At 33.3% G+C, this 23,886-nt stretch overlaps 1 long non-coding RNA gene across 1 annotated transcript in view; it reads left to right on the top strand.

Moving 5' to 3' along the window:
• Positions 1 to 21,528, top strand: part of LOC112685022 — a 46,860-nt gene extending 25,332 nt beyond the window's left edge. Inside the window, exons 2-3 of the long non-coding RNA XR_003148748.1 lie at positions 7,528 to 8,322; positions 20,658 to 21,528. This is a non-coding gene — a long non-coding RNA (uncharacterized LOC112685022). The remainder of the gene's footprint in view (positions 1 to 7,527; positions 8,323 to 20,657) is intronic.
• The last annotated feature ends 2,358 nt before the right edge of the window (positions 21,529 to 23,886 follow it).

Here is a 23,886-nt window from a genome sequence, read left to right as displayed (position 1 = left end):
CAGTAAAACTATTATTTTCCGGCTGAAATGCGATACGATCAGATGAGTCTGTATTTGATATTACTACTCGACCGTAATATAACGGATATAGAGCCGCAACAGCTGTTGTAGATATTCTATTTTCCATCTTCATCCTCTCTGGTACGTCCGCGTAGTCCGTTTGGATCGCTTTCGAAAGTCGTCGATGATTATTACAACAATGGGAGTTGTTCCGATGTATTTAAATACGCGTTTCGTTCTCCAAACCGTAGAAGCAGTCGCGTACCGCCGCGGTGACTTTTGATTTCTGATCTCCGTATAAATAATGTTCTTCCGAATATCTGTTTCATTCCGACCATTGCGTATTGTGGAAATCGATAAATTAACATTAACAATACGCGTATTGTCCGGTACGTAATGATTATCGCTACCGAACCATAATAATAGTATAAACTTCTTGAAGCGGTTGACTGATATAGTTTTTTTTTTACGAGTTACACGTGTACCGCACATTATTTATTAAATTCTATTAACTTGTTTTATTTGCTTTTTGTTCGTACACGAATAGAGTAGTTCGGCGACGGCGGTGTGTGTGTGTGTGTGTGTGTTCGGAACGCGCGTATAGGTAATATCTGAAATTGAATTTCGACAGACAAGCTCTGGTGTAGGTTTTATGGGAAACGATATATAGCGTGCGGGTAATGCTACCGACCACTTAAATAATATATATATTATATGTAATAATAATAAAAAAAAAAAAAAAACGTGTTACGATCGAGTGCACTAACAAAATTTGTACGAAATGGGAAACAATTTTTTGTTCCAAGGGAAGTTTTAAACGAATACACTGCACGTGGGGTCGCGGGTGGTTTCGTGCAGCTCGATGCGGGCGGAGTGTATGTAAGTAAATTGCTTTGGCCGGACGAAAAACGTACCATATAAAATGCACACGAGCGGAGTGAGGTATGGTCGGTGCGGTATGGCCGTACGTTATATAAATGTTATTTCCCCTTTTTGCGACGCACATACAACAGTAATAATAATAACAGCAGCAGCAGCAGCTCCCCCCGAAAAATAATATAATAATCTCCTATATGGCGCGCGCGCCCGCATGGAGTCAATTGTTTAGACCTTGGCTATGATGTTTTAAGACAATTGCGTCGAGTGTACGTTATTTGTATGCGTACGCTGAAACGTGTCACCGCGAAGATATCCGGACGAGCGTTTTCGATGAACTACTCCACCGCAACACAGCGGTCGTTAAAAACTAGCCATACGCGATTCGGAGAGGTCGAACTGCGCAGGACTGCAAAGTTTTGTCCGGCACGTGTATGTGACAAGTTCGCGCAGTTTTCTGTACGGACGGCTGGAAAAGAATCGGAAAACGATTCTTTTGGCAGTCATAACCGTACAGGCATTGTACTAATCGTTCGACCAGTGAATATACAATACACTGTAGTAACTTCCCCTCTTTAATGCAGTAACTGTTGGGGTTTCGAACCTTTTAAATTATGTTTGTTTTTACGAGGTCTCGGGGACTCGACCTGAGCGTTTGATACTCATGCTACGGTTACCTCATATAAAATACTGGAAACTAAGTGTAAATATAATTTAGAAGTTATTAAGCATGTATATTGTATATTGTATATTGTATATGTATATTGTATAATACATATATATTGCATTATATTTATGATACAACTAGGGTGCAGGTGAAGTCCATGGATTTAGTTGACGCACTCGCTTCGATAGGTCCCATACTACTGCCTTCGGGTCGATCGTCATCCTGACGCACACGGTAAAACCTTGGTCGGCGATCGCACGTCGATTCCAATTGCCATTCGTCACACTCGACGTATTAGCCGTTCCCAAATTAAAAACTAATGTACGATTTCGATAGACGACAATCGTTACACCACGGATCGCGGAGTGTGTCACTGCGGAGTTCGATTAAAACGTTTCAAACACGTTGCGGCCAAGTCGTGCGATAAAAGTTCCGTTCACATTTTTTTTTTTCGCCGAGAAACTAGCAACGGTAATGGGTACAGCTATCGGTAAGTACTCGGCGCTTCGTTTACGTTCGTTTCTGATTGAAATTCAAAACTTCTCCAGACGTTTCTCCGAACTTTTTATCACAAGGGGGGCGAATAGTAAAAATAATTGAACGTTTTTATTGGATAACTAACTAAAAATATCAACAACACCTATCGTTTACTTCGCAAAAGAAAAACTAATCCCTAATCGTGTCTGCAGTGCTTGATTGTTATTTTTAATCAAAAACTTTAAGTAATAATTACCAATAAGTTAAATTTGATTCGTCAAGTGTTCAAAACCAATAACAATGAACAAAAACACACAGTTACATCAAATTTTATGGAAAAATGTTCACGAAAAAAAAGTAGCAATAGAAAGTGGAATATTTTTAAAAACATTTGCTTTTAACAGCATAAAAACGTCTTAAAACCGAAGTACAATTATTATTACATTTTTTTTCTTTTTTTATTTTGTTAATAAAAAATTGCAACCCTGAACAAATAAACTTCGGATTACGTAGCTTTTCATTTTTCGTTTCGAGTAATATTAATAACGAACGCTTCGGACTTTATCAAACAAAGTTATAACTAATTTCACGCTGTGTATGTGTAACAACAAACGAAAACCACAATTTTGTACTGTGGACACGCGAAAACGTATTCAATTTCGTAAGACGCGTGAATCATTTATCGTCGTTTCGCCGCGTTATGATATTCATAATACACACGCTATTATACGGCCGCAGTATTATGATTATTATAAATTATGATAATGACAGCTGTACAACAATACAAAATCAATTTAAGCTGTGTGGATTATTAACATTTACAGACGTGTTTTGCGCATCTAAGCTAAACAAAAACTCGTACGATTTAAATACGAATATAATTTAAAATACACAATTCATGTTCGAGTTAAATGGAAATATTTGTGTGTGAAGGTTTGAAAAAAAAATATCTGCAATGAGAAAAAAATCGAACCACAGACATTTGAATGAACTTATTTATTCATATATTTTGGTTTTTTAATATTGTACCTACCTACATTCCTCCGATTCTTTACGTGTACGTACAAATGTTGGCGTTATTATTTACCCTTTCTATATTTTTGTAACCAATAGAAAATTAAATTGTAAATTAACTAACGATTACTTATTATACTAATGATGAAATATAATGATGGGTTGGAAATGTAGTGAACCATTAAAGTTGTAATATCATCATATTATTATGATGTTGAGGTTTGAACTAAATTGTAGTTGCTAGTAAAGTGAAGTGAATGTAGACAAGCAAGTAGTGAAGTTGGACTTTTTAGTTTTTTGACACGGTATCCATGTGATGATAAATATTTGTATTAATTTGCACAAAATATACTGAATAAATTTATAACTTGAAATTATAATCAATCCGGCGGTATGGGAACAGTGAATTTAATTAATAATTAATTGCAATAAAATCTGTAACAGATTATTACTTAACAGTTATGATTATGTCATTAACCACGTAAGAAGTATAAAAATACGATGTACAATTATTAATTGTATAATAAATGTTATACTAATTCATGTATTATTATGAAATCGTTCGAGATTTTCTATTTCCATTCTTATTATGGTATTATTTTCGATTATAATAAATTGTATACAATATGTTTACAGCAGTTAACACACTGACACATAATAGTATTCATTGTACACCCGTATGGCTGTATTATAATTTATAACCATCAGATTATTAAATTTGATACAGAAAATGATTTATTTATATACTACCAAGCATATTTTTTTTATCGTTTTATCGTCTTTAACCGTCTTTCAAGTCTCGTACAACTGTAGTCGTAGTCTCGTCAACTATCAAATCCTATTGATTGAAAAACAAACGGGTTTAATATTTCCTTACAACGGATTTTCTTCAATTAATACGAGTGGAAAGCGCATAAAGTTGAACGGTGAAGAATGTTTATACCAAATACTAATTATTCTATTATATCATAACTATTATTGTTATATGTTTATAAATACAAAGCGATTACACAATTTCAACGCTGTTGTATTATGCAAGTAGATTGTTCAAATGGTATAGATAAGTTATTGTTAATCGAAAAATTAGCGAAATGCAATAAATAAAATCAACAATTAATAATGAGGTACTTATTAATCGCTTTTGTTGTTGTGAAAAGTGATTTATATAGAGTATCAATTCATGAAACGAATAAAGTAAATCGTTACTCACGAGAGAAGCGAGCAAATTTATAATACATAGAGTATAAATGGTTGATGTTTCACGACATGGCCTCTTCTGAATTCTAAGCTGACCCGCAGTAATAAAATCCTGGATACGTCACTGCTACGGCCCATACCAAAATCGTATGATTTATAATAAGAACGTACACTTATTTATGGACAATACTTAATGTATTCAATGAAAAGATAATGTCATAATTAGCATATGATAATCTTTTTGTAGGGCAATTGGACGCGGCCTAATCGTTATCGGCCATGATTTTTACTTATAGCTCGACAACATGAAAATAACCAACGCTAATTTCTTCAATAATTCAATTAAAAAATTAAAAATACGGGCACCGCGAAAGATCAATAAAACATTTCGTTGTTTGCCGTATATTTACGTGGGTCCCAACACCTTCTGAAAAATGCGAAATCATAAAAATGCGAAATTAATCATTAATCGTTTAAATTAACCGTTAATCAAACAATTAACCGTGTACGATATGATTTTCATTGTTACATCTTTATCGTATCAAAAATAAATAAACGCAATCTAATCTAATAATATCGTGTTTTTTACGTAATATGTTTTCTTTATTTCAATAGACGGCCGTGTAGGGAACGGTCGGACGACAGTTTTTTATCTGTTCGCTATTGACCGCAATAACAACTTCAAAATTCTTGACAAAATAATTATTTATAAACCATATCCCCCTACAATATTGTTAAAGTACACGAGTTATTATTTTTAATAGATCATTATTATTAATGCATAAATAATACGATGCAAAAACAAGCACAAGTTTCGAGTCGTGAGGCCCTTATAAAAAGGCAAAGGCAAAGGCCCTGATCGCCTCTCCCATCGTACCAGAACTGTACAGAATAGGAATGGCAAATCTTCGCACGCGTACCCAAGATGGCAAGTAATAAAATTTTGAGGGTACGCGAAAAATTCAAATATTTATATTATATTTTTATCTTTATTAAAAAATCGTGGTATTGAGCAATGAACCGTTAGCTGGTATGTAAATATTATTTTTAATTTAAAAATACTTCAAGTACAACGAATCACCATTTTCAATTCTTTATAACTAAGCGCTTATACGAGTATAGATTTTTATGAATTATATTGAAAGCTGTGAATATGAAAAAATCGAGCTATTAGCATAATCTCGTTTTGCATAAATCAGTGTGATCGAATTTATGATATCCAATACGTGATTTGAAGACATTCTTAGTATAGTATCACATACCATCAAAATTGAAAACCCTGTACGATAGCTTATTAAATTTTCCTAAATAAAAAGCTCATAGGTATGCGCATTATTATAATAATAATATACGACATTTTGTTTGCGGTCTGGAATTCATTCGTGGCCGGACATGCCGGACATTCATTCGTATACAACGATAATATATTATAAAAAAAAAAAAAAAATAATTTTTTCATATTGTTCTCCAAAGACGAAATATTGGTGGAGAAAAACTGAAAACTCAATCTCCGCTACATCCAAGTTATTTACACAAGGCCAAATTTCTCTGCGTGCCTATTGTTTTAACAAATAACAACCGCATAAATAATTAGAAATAACAACAATATTGCTGTAATCTTGTCACGAAAAGGTCGGACCGAATACGACGACGACGAACCTTTTCCATTCTCTAAGCGTCTCCATTATGTATATACGCAATGCGTCCCCTTTTGTATAATACTCCATAATTTAAGCCGGGATGTTGATTCGCAATCGGAGTTAAAAAAGAGTTCATAAAAAGATTTATGCATGCCCTTAACACAATGCGAATATCCGAATTGGTTAGAATTCGAATGAAATTTATCAGTATAATATGCTTAAATCAAATTAAATTCAAAACAAAATCCAAACTCAATGTTCGATAAATTGTCGTTTGAATATTAGTCATTAACAATAAATGTTAGATTTGTTTTTTTTTTCGACATTATGATGGCGTTGTGTTATGTAATTCGTGATTTTTATCACGGTTCATTCATAATTACGTAAGAAATGTTTTAAAACTATCTGAAAACCGAAAAATACAGTTTATATTCGACTATATTATTGTTATTATTAGACGAAAAAGCATTACGTAATACTCGAAACTTTCCGAGGGAAAAAACGCACAATTCATCGATATCCGGTGCCGAATGATAACGATAACGCGTAAGTAACTTCGACCGACACAGTTTGCGGCTCGCAGCGTGCACAAATGAACTTCTCATCTGTATTCAATGCGGTAACTTTCCATCGTATCAGCAGCGCGCACAGTAGTTCTAATGAAATGTGTCGCGAATTGAACAATAGATTCATCCGTCCAAAATTGTTAAGCCTATTTAATTCTTTGCCGTCCAGACTATTGTGTGTACATTGAGCATAAGTGCAAGGTTTCGATAGAACAAAACGGTAATTTAGAAAAGGAGAAGAAGTACATTTTACCTTTAACACGTTTTAATTGTTAATTTTTAAAGTTTAGTTTTTTTTTTAATTTACGAGGACGCCGCACCCGCATTGTTTCCGTCTAATAAACGTACAGTATGGTAAATTTGCGTTCAGTTGTTCAAATGTAGTGATTTAATATTAGAGTAAACTAACCTGTAATCAAATTTTAAGGGGAAAACATTATCTATGTTTTGTGAGAGGGTTTTTTCCGATATTTTAATTTTTTAACGTATTATGAGTACCTATGTAAAATGTCACAATTAAAAAAAAACCTCATAACTCGCATAACTCATAATTTTAAAATTAAAATATTGAAAGAAACCAACCAACAGAACACAGATAATATTAACTACATTTGAATTACACACATTTGCGGGCGTTGGTCGTCTTATGAGATGAATTACGTTTTCTTATAATATTCATGTGATGATAACATGTTGTTTGAGTTGCAAATAAATCTTACTGGTTAAAAGAAATTACTTATAACATCAGGATGACAAAACGAATAGATTTGGTAAAGAACGATTAATAAATTATAATTGTATATAATGTATAACCATAGACGATATGCTGTCACGAAAAACAAAGATAGCGATTTTATTATAACCGTTCACGATAAACGATGGGTCTGTGACGTAATGCGCAGTTAAAGTTGAACCGATGTGATTTTTTCAATATTTAGTACAAAATATTTCTACTCCATTTTTGTGGATTCCAATTAATAATTTTGTCATATCACTTTCAGGCTCGGATTACGAATATTGTAATACATTTTGCTTTTGGATGTTTTTCGTTCGATTTAATTAATATTTTGAATTTATGTTCGGTTTTCAGTGTTTGGACGAGGTGTGTTATACCGTTTCGCGGACTGCAGCCATGGGTCAACGCGGGCAGGTTCTACGCGAGGAAACCACTCGCAGCGCTCAAAACGCGTTCACCGTTTCCCCGGAAAGTTCGCCGGAACGTTCGGTCGGAATAGCCGAATGACATCAAACGTTTACCAATCTCAGTTGTACGTTTTTTATACGTTTTATTTGATGATTATCGCGACTACGGCCGCGGGCGGTTCCGAGGGGAAGCGCAATATCGCCATATTAAAAATAAATTAATTGTAAATCATAATTGCTCGGCAACGCGGTTTTTTTTTTTTTTTCATACGCCTACGTGTTCCCATACGCGGAACGCTCGAAACTACGGTTATTAATTTTTTCCTTTTTATCGCCCCACTCCGAGCCAACAAAGAACAACGACGGTGGGCATCCGGGGGGGGGGACGAGGGGGGGAAATAACAATAAAACGAAAACCCGGCCCCGTCCCCGTCCCTTCGCGCGGGATTCTCCGGACCGGGCGCGTTCCCGGCGCCGACGCGCGTCGGTCCGCCACCAGCCACCGGTTGCGCTAGCTGGCGCGCGGACGGCACGTCGGTCGCACCGCCGACGAACCGATCGGACGAGAGTGCCGCCCGTTCGGCGTTCATTTGCTGAGCGCGCGCGCCGACGCGCCGACGTACCGTTCTCGGTCGCTGCCCGCTTACCAGTCAGTCCGCAAGCCGAGCCCGTGCCGCGCAGACGTGCCCAACCCTCGGAGGACACTTTCCGACCAAACGATCGGCCGTTCTACCCGCGCACCGTAAGTATTCGCCACGACGTGCTCGTGCTTTTTTCAACCGCCGTCCGTTTATTTTATTTTATATTTCGATTCTTGTTTTTTGATTTTTTTTTCGAAACGGTTTTCCGATCGACGACGACCAGCTCATTCGATTTCTCGCCGATGATTCGATCGTCGTCTCGACTCGCGCGCACTGTAACGCTATTGATATTATATTCCTTACACCACCGTGTAGCGTCTGAACGTTATTTATTTATTACGTTTTTTTTTTTTCTTCCTTAACGTAATCGTAGTCGCCACGGCGGTATGATGATTATTATTATTAATATTATTATTGACGCGCGGGATCATTGATCTAATCGTCGGTGACCTTTGCGCGTTATTCACTGCGTTTCGTTACGTGTCCGTTTCGGACAAAACGATATAATATACACATCGCTTTGAACAAATCGATCCCCGCGCACGCTCTTACAATAGTATGCGTTTTCGTCGTTCGCTCCGTTTCCACATATTTATCTAAAACGTGGAAAAAATAACAAAAACGCGTCTGGCCATAAAATAATGTGTATCTTGGCAGTGGCTAGATCGCTCGATCGGTGATTAACCCGTCGCAGCTGCTATGTTTAATTTCGGAATCTCGTTAGCGTCGCAAATCGAAAACTTCTGTTCGCCCAGTGGTATACGCAACCGTGAAATAATAATAATATCATCCCGGTCGTCTAAGAAACTTTCGCACCCATTAGATTTCTTGAAAAGAAAAATAAATCAACCAACGGATCTACAAAAATGGTCGTGTATCACACCAGTGTTCTAATGTAAACCGATGGACATTTTTTGAATTCCAACTATCCTATTTTTGATGATATGGTTCGTAGTTCTTGGTTTTAAAAAGGCGTATAGAAAACGCAGGTATTTTAACACAATATTATATTATTATACCAATAACTTTTATTTTAAGTATTTGATGTCCGTGCGTTCATCCATTATGACCAAGGCATCAGCGACAATCACTACCTATATATATATTTGTATGACATAAGTAGATTTATTTCTCGCGAAAAATTCGGTTTCTCGTGAAAATCAGCAATATATATATACATATACAAAGAACATATAATATTACACTGAACGCTTTTTCGCACCTACTATGTATTTTTTGGAATAAATTGTAATCATTTTCATTTTAAGACTTCGGAAAAAAAAATTAACGAAAAATGTAATACCTACATATTACATATTACATACCTACATAATACTACCTAGTATTTTTGGTATTTAAGTATTCTTTATTATTATTTGTTTTAACATTTATTATAATTATAAGTTACGAATGAAAATTAACTCTATAGCGATTTTATAATATAATCGTGTCACTATTATAGGTACTATAACTTTTAGACTTTTACTAAAAATAAGTTTTAATGGAAATGTTGGTACCCGATAAAATATCTAGTTCCATTTATCCTTTTTTTTATAAACACGCTTTTGTTTTGGTTATTATTTCTAACTTGCAAAGAAATAGTTTTTATGATTTGACAAAATTGAATTTGAATTCCAAACTAAAAATTCTTAATAATTAAATTTCAAATACAACATATAAATATACATAAGTTATTATTAAATAGAAACTAGTTACATATTATCGTTATCGTAAAAAGTGTTGAGATGAATTTAATTTTCTCTGAATACTTATATAATGATTATAACAATAATATATGTAAATGTGATTTAATCATAAGTGGCAAGATTAAAATCAGTAAGCTAGCATTTGCAGGAATTTACATATTTTGTTCGAATATGTAATTGAATCATATTAAACGTGTAGTTTTCACAATACAATATTTGAAAACTTAAATTTAAATATGTTTCAAGCCTTTTATAGTAGTCGGAGAAAAATGCGAACGGGTTTAAAAAGTTACATTTTATCAAATTTTTCTTTTTTTTTCGGGACTGTATCGCAATGGCTTTTGACATTTTTAGTCTGGGTCACAGTGACAGGCCAGTCCCGCGCAAAGTAATTAAATCGCTCGCGTATTTTACACGTCTATAATAAAAAGCTACGGACAAATGAAGGGCAGAGGAAATTGAATAGTTTTCCATTGTATTCGACGATAATTAATGACAATACCGTTTTGTTTTATTATTATTATTATTATTGTTATTGTTATTGCAGTCGATGCTACATACATTTAATGAATTTTCATATTAATCGACGGCCAATACAACTCGGTAGGAATATTAACTCAAATACGTACGATTATTCCGAATAGTTTGCAGCAAAAATGTTCCGATATATTCCCGTAGAGGCGATGATGATAATAAAATTATTATAATAATTGTTTGCATGCAATTTCGTACCTGGCAGGTTGGTGGCAACTGGCCGTTTATTTTAGTGCATGCACGCTATTAAACACATGTGTTTGGTTAAATTTCACAACTCTGATTAATTATACTGTCCCACAGTAATTTTGAAATACGTACCGTACTTAAAATGTTCGCCTTTAAGGCAGTTGATAAAAATTTAAATTAATTAATTTTATTCATTATGAGTGTTGACTAGCGTTATTTTATATAATATATTCGTGTTAGGCACGTCACCGACCAATATTTAGTTATGCTCCATACTTTTTTCTTTGATATCATACATCACATAATTTTTCCCGACATTTTATTGAATTATACGGTAAACTGTAGTTACAAGCGAGTAATATAGTTGCAGCGTGTTCCCACAGAATCATAACGTTAATTTTTTATTTTCTCCTCTCTGTTAACACACACAGCGCTGCCCAGATTGATTATTTTTATACATGGTATAATATTTTTTATATTGAATTTATATCATTGTTATGAAAACATCTGGTGGATACGAATTATTACTTTTGGTTTACGTCATTCAGTTGTACGATTTATCACGATTGTAATATTTATGGACGAAAACCACGCAGAATCACCGTTTAAAACGAAGAAGATATGTGTAGTAGTCCTTCGGTGCTCGTCAACCCTTGCGTTGTGCAATGTGCGCACATAGAAAATGCGTATATAGTTGTCACTTGACCACCATTTTTTATTATCAGACTTATTTTGATTTATGGCCGTATGAGTCAAATAGTCATATATTTGTAGTTTCTGTAGGAAACAAAAATATTTGCTATTTCTATATTTATATATAAATGTCTGTTGTAGTGCTTTCAAATTAAATGTCTTATAAATGAAATGTCATTGTGACAAACAAATTCAATTACCTTTGTGGTTTTTAAAATTAAATACCATTTGATACAACAGTAGCTAATTAATATTAAAAAGCGATTGCATGAGTGAAAATATAGAAATTTAATTTACAGATATCTCACTTATTTATAAAAGTACACCTATGTCACTTATATTTATATAAATAAATATATTAAAATTTGAAAAAATAATAATCAAATGATAATTTGCACTTTATTTGAAATCCAATTAAATCGTTTAATAAAGTTGTTTCTCGTATTGAAGTTTTATTTGTTTGCTATGGTAATTATTAAGAGTATAATGATGACTGGATAGAAAATAACACGCATGTAGTCAAGTAAATACGATGATAGTTTATTTAATTTTCTATTTGAATTAGTAAAGTAGAAGTGATTTTCAATCATTTTTGGTAATTCATACGATTTGTAAGTTAGCTGTTATAGATCAAAAATACTTGTTTTAATATTTCTCAGATAACAATTTAATAATTACATATATTTTTTTAATAATTTAACTAGTATGGCTTTATCAACTGATCTTATACTTAAAAGTATATTATAGGTAGAAAAATATTAACATTTTGAAAAATAATATATATTAGTATACCATCTTATATCCAATGTCTACAATATTATAATTAGTTGGTTTTCGTTTTTATTTGGAGATTGTTTATCTTTATGTCGTTATTGATATATTGAACCATTTGGAAATTATAGCATATGTTGAAAACACGTGTTAAGTTAAAAGCAATGTTTACCGTAAGACCCAACTTCCTCGTTTCGATATTGAATTTCTACAATTCATCTATTTATTTATATACATATTGTTGATCAACAACGATCGATTGTATATTGTATAAATATATATTTATTTAAAAACTATTTTCAGCGTTTTTGAAATCGTTCTTTTACCCCTTATATATATACTACATTTTCCTTACGTGATTTCTGCGGACGTAATCACACGTATACGGCATAAAACCAAGTATAATCCCATTGTGACACGCGCAAACAATAGTTAACTGAGGGAACGAAACAGAAGGATTTGATGAATAAGAAGAAGAGAAACACGATAAATATAAATCAAAAGGGATAAAGCGGACGTGTGATACGTGACCGACGCCACCGGAGTCGACCTTTATTCCGTCGTTGTCTTACCCCCCTTCTCATAAAAATGTCCTTACAAAGTCTTAACCAAATGCACATGGTATTCAGCAGTGCGTTTGTGTTGTTTAATCTTGGTGGCGGCATAAACAATAATTTTTGGGAATGTCTTTGTTTTTTTTTCTCCGTACAATAATATGTATACGTATAATGTGTTTTAGATTTAGTCTTATTATTAATTTCATGCAATATCACGCGTAAAACGTTTAATAACAACACATTCACTTCTTATACACGACTAGAGTAGAAATAGTATTGTACAATCGGGGACTTACCGTATTTCGCGATTATGTATCGGCGACAGATGTAGGAATTTCGAAAGCAATAAAAAAACTTATGACCGAAATAATGTGTTCTGTGCATTACGTGGATACAGAATATCTTGTTCGACTGATATATTTATAGGTGTATATAGATAAGTTAATGAATTCGTTACGGTTTTATAATGGGAAAAAAACGACCAACGGAAAGAAAGAGAGTTTGCCAATCATCGGTGCATTGTTTTTCCGTCGCATCATTGCCAGTTATCGCGTTTCGTTAATATTCATTATTATAATACCGCAGTCTACAGACATACACAGACATGGGTGCTAACTTTAATATTACTTGTGACCGCGTGGGCTAAAAATACATTTCGATATTGCTTAAAATTCCTGTATCAGTATCCGAAAAATACGTATCTAATGAACTGGGTACCCATATTATCTGTTTTCTAAGATTTCGTGATTCAGTATTTTTATAATAATCGTAACTGATAATTTGTATCAATTATCCGTCGACCATTCGATATCGATGCACTTAGCAGTGATTATAATTTATAATAGCATAGTTTTGTGTATTTTTAAAATTTAAAATGGATAAGTGGTTAGTAAAAAAATCGATTAACCACAGAACAGTCTACTGACGCAAATAACAGTTCTAACTCTTTGAATGTTGAATCGAAAAGTGAAATTTCTCAAAAAAAAAAGGGTGTTTCAAGAAAAATGGTTACAATTATATCCGTGATTATTATAATATATTATGATCGTGTGAAAGAAAAATCATTTTATTCAATTTATTCAAGTGCTGTTGAAAATAAAGTTGATCTTCCTGCATCTTCTGTGCCTGATTTAAATTCTAAAAATGTATTTGTAGTTGAAGGATTTTCTTTGTGGAATAAAGCTTTGGAACGATTCAAATGCCACGAAAGTAAATATTTAATAACGTTATTTAGCTATTCCAGAGTAGAGCTTCGATTTTTATCAATTTTTGTTATCTTTGTAGTCAGTTATTTCGTTCGATTAAATTTTTCTGTCTCCCAAAAATATTTTAAATACACAATTGTTGTAGACAATCGTAGATATTATTTTTAAATTATTATATAAATAAATATTAAGATAAAATTATCCCAAGTTGGGTTGCCTGTTAACTGCAGAATACTGCAAAAATTCATAATATGAAATATTTCTCGCATTATAACAAATCGAATGTATACATTTTTAGATATTAATTTCCATTAAGCTTCAGTTTTATCTACGGCAACACAAAAAAAAGAATTTAACATATGTGGATCTCTGAGTATTTCTATAACTAAAGAAATTAATGACGCTCGATCCGATCTTTTAAAAATTATTTCATCTCTTTATTTGACGAGGCAAGGTTTAGCAGCGCGTGGTCATGGTGACATAAACTCAAACATTCAACTACTATTCATTTTACGTTCTGATAATGTTCCGGAATTAAAAAGTTGGTGGTTAAGAACTAAATATAAATGGTTATCTCATGATATTGTTTAAATTGCATAGTGTTGTTCGTATGGAATATGCGAACAAGACGACGAACGATAACCCTAAGTATATCAAACCGATCTCTGATCAAAACGTTGAAATCGTTCGTGGAGGGAACAGTTTTTTTTTAACCAGGTGTTGGAGGCGAACTACTAATACTACTTTTGAACACAAAAGGGACACCCCCTCTGTATCACAGCTGCATCAGTTTAAGAATCAGCTGGTTCACAAAAATGTGTGTGAGAAATGTGGCGACGACGGCGTTGTACGGTCATAAGAATAATGTGTCTGTGATTTTTTGAACAAAAAAAACATCATATTTTCCTTTAAGTAGTAATATATAATAGTGTACATGTGCATATGTACATGAACGCACGTGAGCAAGGATAAGCGAATTTTATACTAGTCGTTAATATTTTAAATTTCTAACTTAACCGATATTTAACTTGAATATTTTTTATGAGACTGGTCAAGTTAATTTTGAAGTGATTAAGATAATGGTTATACTTATTATATCAAGGTTACTTAAAAAATTATATTCTGTAAACACGATTTCGCTTTAGTTGTACTGCTTTGATTTATTGTAATATAAATATCATATTAATAATTATTTTCAACACTCAAAATGGTTTTACTTAAAGTAAATATTATAATATTTGCTATACATAATTAGTGTACTTTTAATGTTGTCTGTAATATATTTTTTCTGGAACACCAAAAATATTAATAGTTTTTTTTATAATTATGAAACCGTTTTCTTTTAAACGAAAAATTAGATATAATTGTTACCAAGCTGTCATTCAGTTACATCATACGTTTCCAGCATAATTATAATGAAACATTACAAACTATTAAAATAATTAAAAAAGAGGTTTTCGATATATTGACGTAACAACATTATAAATTCGAATATTTACCAAAATAATATAAAACGGAATCATGACATAAAGTCTTGTGGTCAATTTATTTTCAATTTTACCTCATGGTGTATGTTAATTGAAAATAGTCGTTATGGGTGGATTCAGAAGACGGTAACCTACAGCAAAATAACGATTTTCTTAAATGTAAAACTATGTATATATATATATATATATATATATATATATCTATGTGTGTGTGTGTGTGTATGTGTTTGTATAATTTAATCATACATTACACTTAGATGTGGTTATTTTCTTTATGCAAAATGTCTGAAATATGAATGGAAATTTCGCTTACAAAGTTACCATTAACAGGTGATTTAAACACGTCCCATATCATAATCGTGTAACTTTTAATTTGTGTAAATTGCAATACACAACATAAGGTAATTTTCCAAACTTTTAATGTCTGTTGGTAATTGAATTTTGAAACTAAAAGTTGTACGACGTCATCAAGATTAAATAACGGATATGAAATCAACCCCGATGTAGGGTAGTTTTGTTTTTAGGGTTGGGGAACTCGACGTTATTCGTTTTGAAATCGAGTGCAAAAGATTTAGAAGGGAGACGATGACGGCAGTGTTGTTTTCATTACAACTAGTTTGCCACGGGTTTTTATTTTTTAATTATTTTTGCCTTTACGTTTTAATTATTACGTTCGAGAAAAAAGGAAATTGAATTCGGTCATCCATGAACTGTATAAAAAAAAAAAAAAAACCATTTAAAAATTTCCGATGAAAACTATCATTTCGATTAGAATTTAACTAAAATGAAAGAATGTTTATTGTTGTTCAGATAGAAAAATCAACGATTCAAATAATAATGATTAAATAATAACGACAATAGTGAATTAAAATAAAAATAATTATCGAACACTAGAATTAATGTAATACTCGTATTATGTTCAACAAAAAATAAATAAATAACAGTTTAAGAGATAAATAAAAAAAATGGGGTTTTACGGTATGCCGGCGTTGTCAATGGTGTTCCGTACCAAAGAATTTAAGAAAGTCGTTTTTATCAATAATTATTATATACGTACATATATATTATATTATTCAGTCCAATGGATCGTTGTAAACGGGAAGCCGTCTCGTTCGGTGTCGCCATTGTGCGCAGTGCAGGGCTCGGACTCACCCTTATGAACGACGATCGGAGCGACTGAAATCGTACACACGACAGATGTTGTTGGTTTATTGTTCGATTTCGGGGTGGAACGTCGAATACACAATATTATAACGTTATTCGAAGCTGTGCGGTGTGTAATGATATGATCTAGCGAAGTGAATAATGAATATTATAGCTTCGTAAGCGCTCCGAGATGGATATATTATAATACGTGCGTGCCACGGGTGCAGAAGTATAAAAACGACATTCGAAATCACAATGGTGCAGGAGGTTTTCGCAGAAGTCGGTGTTCAAATGTCCGAAATATTTATTATAAACACGTGAAGTCGGTTTTTTTTTTTGTCGGATATATAAAACAAGAGTATACGAGTGCACTACTACAGTATTCTCCTTGAAGTAGCGGCAAAGTTCGATTTATTTTTTTAACGTTCCGCGTGTCTTATTTTCATAATCCACCGCTATAGACTATTCATTCGGCATTATGACTTTGGATCGTATTAGAGTGTCGCACTAGTTGTTCACAATCGCGTGGTTTTAAATGAATTTTGCTTTTTTCGAAACGGTTTATAGTATATTGTATTAGGTAGCTGCCATACATTTTACTGTACCACGACGCACGCACGTTTTATCGCCACCGATTAAAATGTTGTACATGTTTTTTTTTTCATCCACGTACACACGTATTACGAACGCAGTTGTCGAGAAGTGGACGGTCCGATAGGTCAGATAGCGTTCGATGCGCTACGAATTCCGTATGGCTTAAAACTTTCGATTCAATTTCAATATACGCGTTCGCGTATCTTGTATAGTATATTGTTCGCGACGTCGCCGCCAATGATTTGTTCATTGCACTGTATGATATTTTATTGAAACGCATGTACGCGTGTGATCTGTACGTAATACTGTTGTACGACGGTTTCAGATAATGCACTCCATATAACCGCGTTTGTGTGGTTATTATTTATTGCTAGTTCGAACGTGTTTAATTTGATAAAAACTAAACCAAAATCATTTTTTTCATACATAAGCGTGTGACACTGCGCTGTCTGCTGTACGCGACCGAATATATTAATATTATTGTATTATAGTACAACGGCGTTCGCAGACGGGATTTTTTTTTTCTCGTTGACAGTATGCCATAGTCTTAATATTCTTTTAAATTTTTTTCCATTTCCTTTTTCGTGTACACTGAAAATAAAATATTATATCGCTGTCAAATGAATTTTAAACAACAATACTCCTCAAATGAAAAATAATGTATATAAAAAAGAAATATCTTAATTATATATCTGTTATATATATATATATATATATATATATAAATATTTATACGTAAACTTTTTGAAGGTTAATCGAATAAAAACGTCATTAAAACAATAATAAATTCCTACGAACAAATTGAACAACCTTATGGCGACAGCGATGATGATGACGACGACGTGGGAGCGTCGACCCCGCAAAAACAAAAACAACAGTGGTGTGTTTGACAGTTGTTAACACATGGTGCGAGTAATTAAGCGATGTGTGCGCATACACACATTACACATTGTATACATCAGTTAGGTCGGACGCGACAATGGCGAAAGACGGACGTCTACAATAATGATTATTATAATTGACGGCCGGGTAAATTATTATCCGCGCAAACATGTTCTACGTCCGAGTTTTTTGAAACGATACTGATGGTTTTTCATCACTGGCAATACGGCTCTGCTGCAAAAGTCCGATGTACGTATGTTATGGATTTCAGCCCGTTGCTATTATTCATGTTCGTCGTATAGGTGCGAAGTAACAACGTTCATTTTTTCTTATGTACTCGATCCATTGGCCTAAGATAGCGTTTGTTTACGCGATTATGTGATTGCAATACAGCGAGTGGGTTTCGTTTTCCCTCTTCTCCTGGCGACGCACTCGTGCGAAAATACGCTTTTACAAGCATGACTATACGTATTGTATTATTCTACAGTTCGTTTAAAAGTAACACGGGCGGTCCAAAATAGTACGGTGTATATACACACGGTGTGCGTGTCGTCCCGCTGCATGATTTGCTCATTTATTTATATTGCGATATCTACCATTGATTTTTTTTATAGAAATCAATCCAATCGTTAACATTATCTAATGACCCCATTAACTAACGAACGATTTTTTTTCCGTGCCTTCGTACACGTGCAAATCGAGACTGCGTGTTTTGAGTACAGTTGACGAATGATTCGATTAACCAGTAAGTCCAAATAAGTAGCGATAACTGTAAACTATAACATGTGTACGTATACACAAGTGATTCGTCAAGCGCGCGTCAAAATAACTTCAAACCAAACAGTTCAAAATAATGAATACACTATTTCACCGTAACATAAATGATTTGTGATTTAGACTGTTTGTGCACGATCAATGGACGATAGATTTTTCTAAATTTTGATTATTATCGTTAAACATTTGTGCGGTCCGAAAGCAATTTTCAAAATTAATCTTCGGCCCCGGCTGAAGTCCTGTAGGTACACAGCGATTACACCGGGGCGATCCGTACGGGTATAATGTTATTTCGTTATTATTGAACCCGCCCGGAGTCATTAATACTACGTGACTGCTGCCGGTCCTGATCGAACAAATCATATTATGATATCATATAATATACACGAACGACGTCCGTCCCGTTGGTTCCACTGCGCGAGTCGCTCGTTACCGTGCATATTGTAGCGCACTGTCGTCGTCGCATAGAGGTGGTGCACGTGCTTACCCGGGTCGTATCGCAGCACAGCGGTACATTTAATATATGATCACAACGGCATTATGCCTTCAATTTCGGCTTGTTTTCCGACTTGGCGAATTCCTCCCTTGGGGTGGGTTCCCCGCGTTAGTATTCCGCGTTTCGGACTCCGGCAACGCGTACGCACGCACGCACACATATAGTATTTATTATCATTACTTATTATCGTTGTACGCACGTACACTTATTACGCGCTGCACATTTTTTCCACCACCTTTCCCCCTGTTTTTGTGCGTGTATAGCATAAAATAATATACGATACGCGGCGGTGGACGGGAAGGGAGTTTACCGTTGGGACCATCGCCCTTACACCACCGCCGCCGACGCTTTACGACGAGAAACGGAGAAAAATGATTCGATCGACGAAGATCGTATATATATATATGGCCTCCGTTACTCGAATGTCGGGAGGACGAAAAGAGTGGAAAGAGGGGTTTTTTCTCTCCCGACACGGTGGTACCTTTCATACTTTGATTTTTCTGGTTTCCCAGTCGGTTACGTTAACGTTAATTTTCCCGAGATAAATGGCTCTGACAATATACGTTTTTGAAGTTGTATCGTATTTGTATTTCAGCAGTGATGAAACGATGCGTGTGTACATACATGGCACAAAAACCTATTCAATTCGATTCGCATTACTTAAACAGCTTTTGTTCCTTTACAGCGTAAAGCATTTCTTACAAAGGTCACGAAAACGAACATGGCTAATGCGAATCGCGTTTCGGCATATGTACCTACTAACCTTCCCTAGCATATATAATTATGTGAAAACGCACGGTGACCTATACGTGCACTTGCGGTCGTAAATATAATTTCGCGGACAAAAATATGCAACGAGCCAGCGCGCGATCGAGTGTAATTTATGTACATTACCCGAACATTAAACGTATGCTAAAATCGGTGTTCGCATACATTATAATTTCTAATAAAGGAACTCGCATGGCGGAATGCAACGGTTTTCACGCAATCGTCACAGAGTCTTTACAGCGTCGTCCAGTGTTATATGTAAAAATCGTACGTGATTATCGCGAGGTTGTTCCGTTCGAGTTTCATAACCAACCGCGTCGACATTTTCTGTCTTTGAATCGAATTGATTACAAGTTCGTCTATAGTTTTCACGATATTCGTATTTCCAAGAGACGTTTCGGAGAACCGAAACGTAATATCTGATTGTGTACCCAAATCCATCCCCGACGGCGCTGCTCCAGGTACGGCAGGCTAATTGACAGGGGACCAAGGCTGTTTCGACTAATATTACCGCCATCACGGTGTTCTCTTTGTTATTGCTATCTACTCGAAAAAAAAAATAAAAAAAAAAATTACCTATATGTATACGTGTTTACCTCACATTTTTAAAACGCTGTTTGTTTTCGTGTTTCAGGCACGCGTGCAGAACGAAATAGTTTCGCATACCAGTGCTTATCATTCTTCGCCTTGTGTGCATATTAAAACAACTGGACGGAGAACTGATAAGGGCTGGCATGTTGATATTGCGACGTGTAGCAGTTTCGGGGCGACGGAAAAGTCGACGACGACCAAACCAACGGGACAGTGTGCAGTGCAACGGTCAACTCTACCGATGAAACGATAAACACATACTAATATAATATTATTATTATCGAAACTTTAAATATTATTTATAATTATTAGTATTATTATTCGGTTGCGGTCATATAATGTAAGACACCGCGAAAATGTATTTTTTTTTTATATTCTTTTTGGTAGATGACCATGACTTTTGTAACCAACAATTACTCATTCCCAACCCCCAACCCCCAACCCCCGTCACCTATAAATGAATAAAAACTGTATGGTTCAGTCCTCGAATTTGTAATTATAGAATTTGGTGGATAGAATCGATTTTTATCACTAGTATCTCACGGAATAATTATTTGCGTTTACCGTAGTTTCTAATGCAAAATGTTAAAAGACAAAAGTTAATAATTTTTTACTAGTTTTCATTTCAGTAAATACTTAAATATGTCCATTACATGGGTAATTATTTATTTTATGGTGTAAGCGTGCATACTGTCGCATAATTTCGTAGCAGGTATACTGATAAACAAAACCTATTTTTTTTTAGTAAATTTTTCTCCCACTCAAAACTAGTAATACTTCGAAGATGGACTAAATAATTTATTTATGAAACAGATTTGGCCCAAACAGTGTCACTTTCGAGAAATTAATAGTAAATGTTCCGCACGTAAATAGAAAAATATTACAAACATTTTTTAATTCTTATTCTTACTATAGTTAGTGGCGTACATACAAAAAAAAAAAAAAAAATTGTGATATTGTTGATGACGTGCAATATATTCGTAGTTTCATTATTATGCTTTGAACTTAAAATATAAAACTAATAGCTACAAATATTATAAGAACTAATTAATTATATTGATAGGTGTTTGAAAAGTTTTGTTAACTATGCTGTTTTTATATTCTTATGGCTATTATGGCTACTAATTTACTGTAATGTAAATATAAACTGTAAATTGTTAAAAAAAAAGTTGTATAAAATAATATCTATTTATAGCAGTTCCTTATCTCTGCAGTGAAAAAAAAAACAAGATTGAATGTACGCCACTGACTATATTCATTTAAATTTGTTAATATATGGCACATTTTTCAAAATCATTTTTTTTTACAATAGTAAAATTTTAAACTTAATGAATTTGACCATTTTTATGAACAAACGATTTACTTAACACTTTTTTTAAATAAAATTACTGAATCATAAAAGAGATTGTTTGCAATATAGTCGTTTGATTTTTATTATACATTTATTAACACTAGTAGTATTATTATAATCTAAATTATTTTTAAATATAATATAAAACAAGAATCAATTAATCTTTGTTCTAAACAGTATTTAAAATTTAAACGAGTATAAGATCAACGCTTAATATTTTAGTCCAATAATATTCGAGGGAAAATTAACAGCAGTTATTATTAAATGTTTGGTTGGCAATTTTATGTGTGAATGAGGTTAATTACGGTACTTAGCATTATTCATAAATAAACCAATTTTCTAAAACGCTGTAATAAAATAAACTATTATACGATTTGACTCATTTTAAAAGTAAACGATTCACCTGTAGTCATAGAACATATTTATGGTAATAAATAAATGTAATTTTTAACAAAATAATTACTTGTAACCTTCCATAAATGATTGAACTTGATTTGATTATAAAATAGTATAAATAATAAAACGCATAAAATACATCACAAATTAAATACTGAACTAACATTTTCATAACTTTTAAATGTTTCAAGGCCCTTGTAAATGTAATAATATATTTTATTTATTTTTTTAATTATGTTCATTATGGTTATTTCAAGTTTTTTCTTTGTTATAGCTTTCCATAACTTCATATTCGTTATGCATAAGTTATTAAATAATAGTTTTTAGTACTCCCAAAAAAGTGCATTAGAAACTACATCGGGTCTCAGGTTCATGTCGTATCTGCACTCATTTTATTTATCTGATACGTTCGAACTGCGTAAAATCGATACGAGTATCTTTAACGTTCGATTAAATTTTCCAATTCACCATGGCAATTATATCCGCAACTGTTTTAATAAGAACATTTTCCGCGTCTTTTCGTTGTTTTTATTTGTCTATACTTAAATGCCGTAAAAATACAAACATAAAACGAAGGTTTACATAGTTTGAAAATTTAAATAACAAAGGAACACTGCAGGCATGCGTATTAGGTTTCAATTTAGTCACATGTCAATTTACTTTATAATAGTGAAGACAAATGAGAAACTGTATCGATCTTGTGTAATATAAATGTCCTACGTGTTTAAAATTGCGGATGAAAATGTACGTTCGACGTTTACCTCTTAACATTTTGCATTTCTCTGCGATGCAATGCCGGCGGTCTACAATGTGTGTCTATAATGTGCTAACACAATCCGTCGGAACGTACTAGTCACTTTTGTATCGGTTAATTTCAAAATCTTTTTATTTATTTTTTTCGCACAAACAAGTCGCAAAAGAGGTATAAAAATCTTATAAACAATCAAGGTTTTTTCGAATAGATACGTGATACATATTATCTGTTGATCGACTAAGAGGTTTTTTTTTCTTTTTGAGAATTCAATTTTTAAACAGAGTTTACGGAAAATTTAATAATTTATACCGGGTGAAGATAAATGAATCGCTGCAGTAGAAACACTCGTGCAACCGTCGCAGCGTTTCACACGCTTTTATCAGTGACCGGTCAAAATATCTTTAAACAAAAATGACTTTGAACAAAATATCTTTTTATTTTATTTTTATCAGCTTATTACATATCATTGTATCTTCGATCTACATTTTATATTTTAATGTAGAAACGTAATATTTTAAATTTTATATTTTTTATTTATTTACAAATTTTTTCTTTCTTTTTTTTCTCTTTCTGCATTATTTTTATTGTTCATTATATATTATTATCGTATTAAATAATACATCAAAAGATAAGCATATAAAGATAAAGCTAAGATAAGATAGGCTTATGATTTTATTATTTGTGATTTTTATAAATATACAATTGGTTTATAAAATAGGCATACTTTAAAAAATTGTGAATCAGTTTAAAAGATATTTTTATCAAGGACAT

Source organism: Sipha flava, unplaced genomic scaffold (assembly GCF_003268045.1).
Source record: "Sipha flava isolate LNK unplaced genomic scaffold, YSA_version1 262_pilon_pilon, whole genome shotgun sequence".
NCBI lineage: Eukaryota > Metazoa > Arthropoda > Insecta > Hemiptera > Aphididae > Sipha > Sipha flava.
This window is presented reverse-complemented; position numbering and strand designations above follow the sequence as displayed.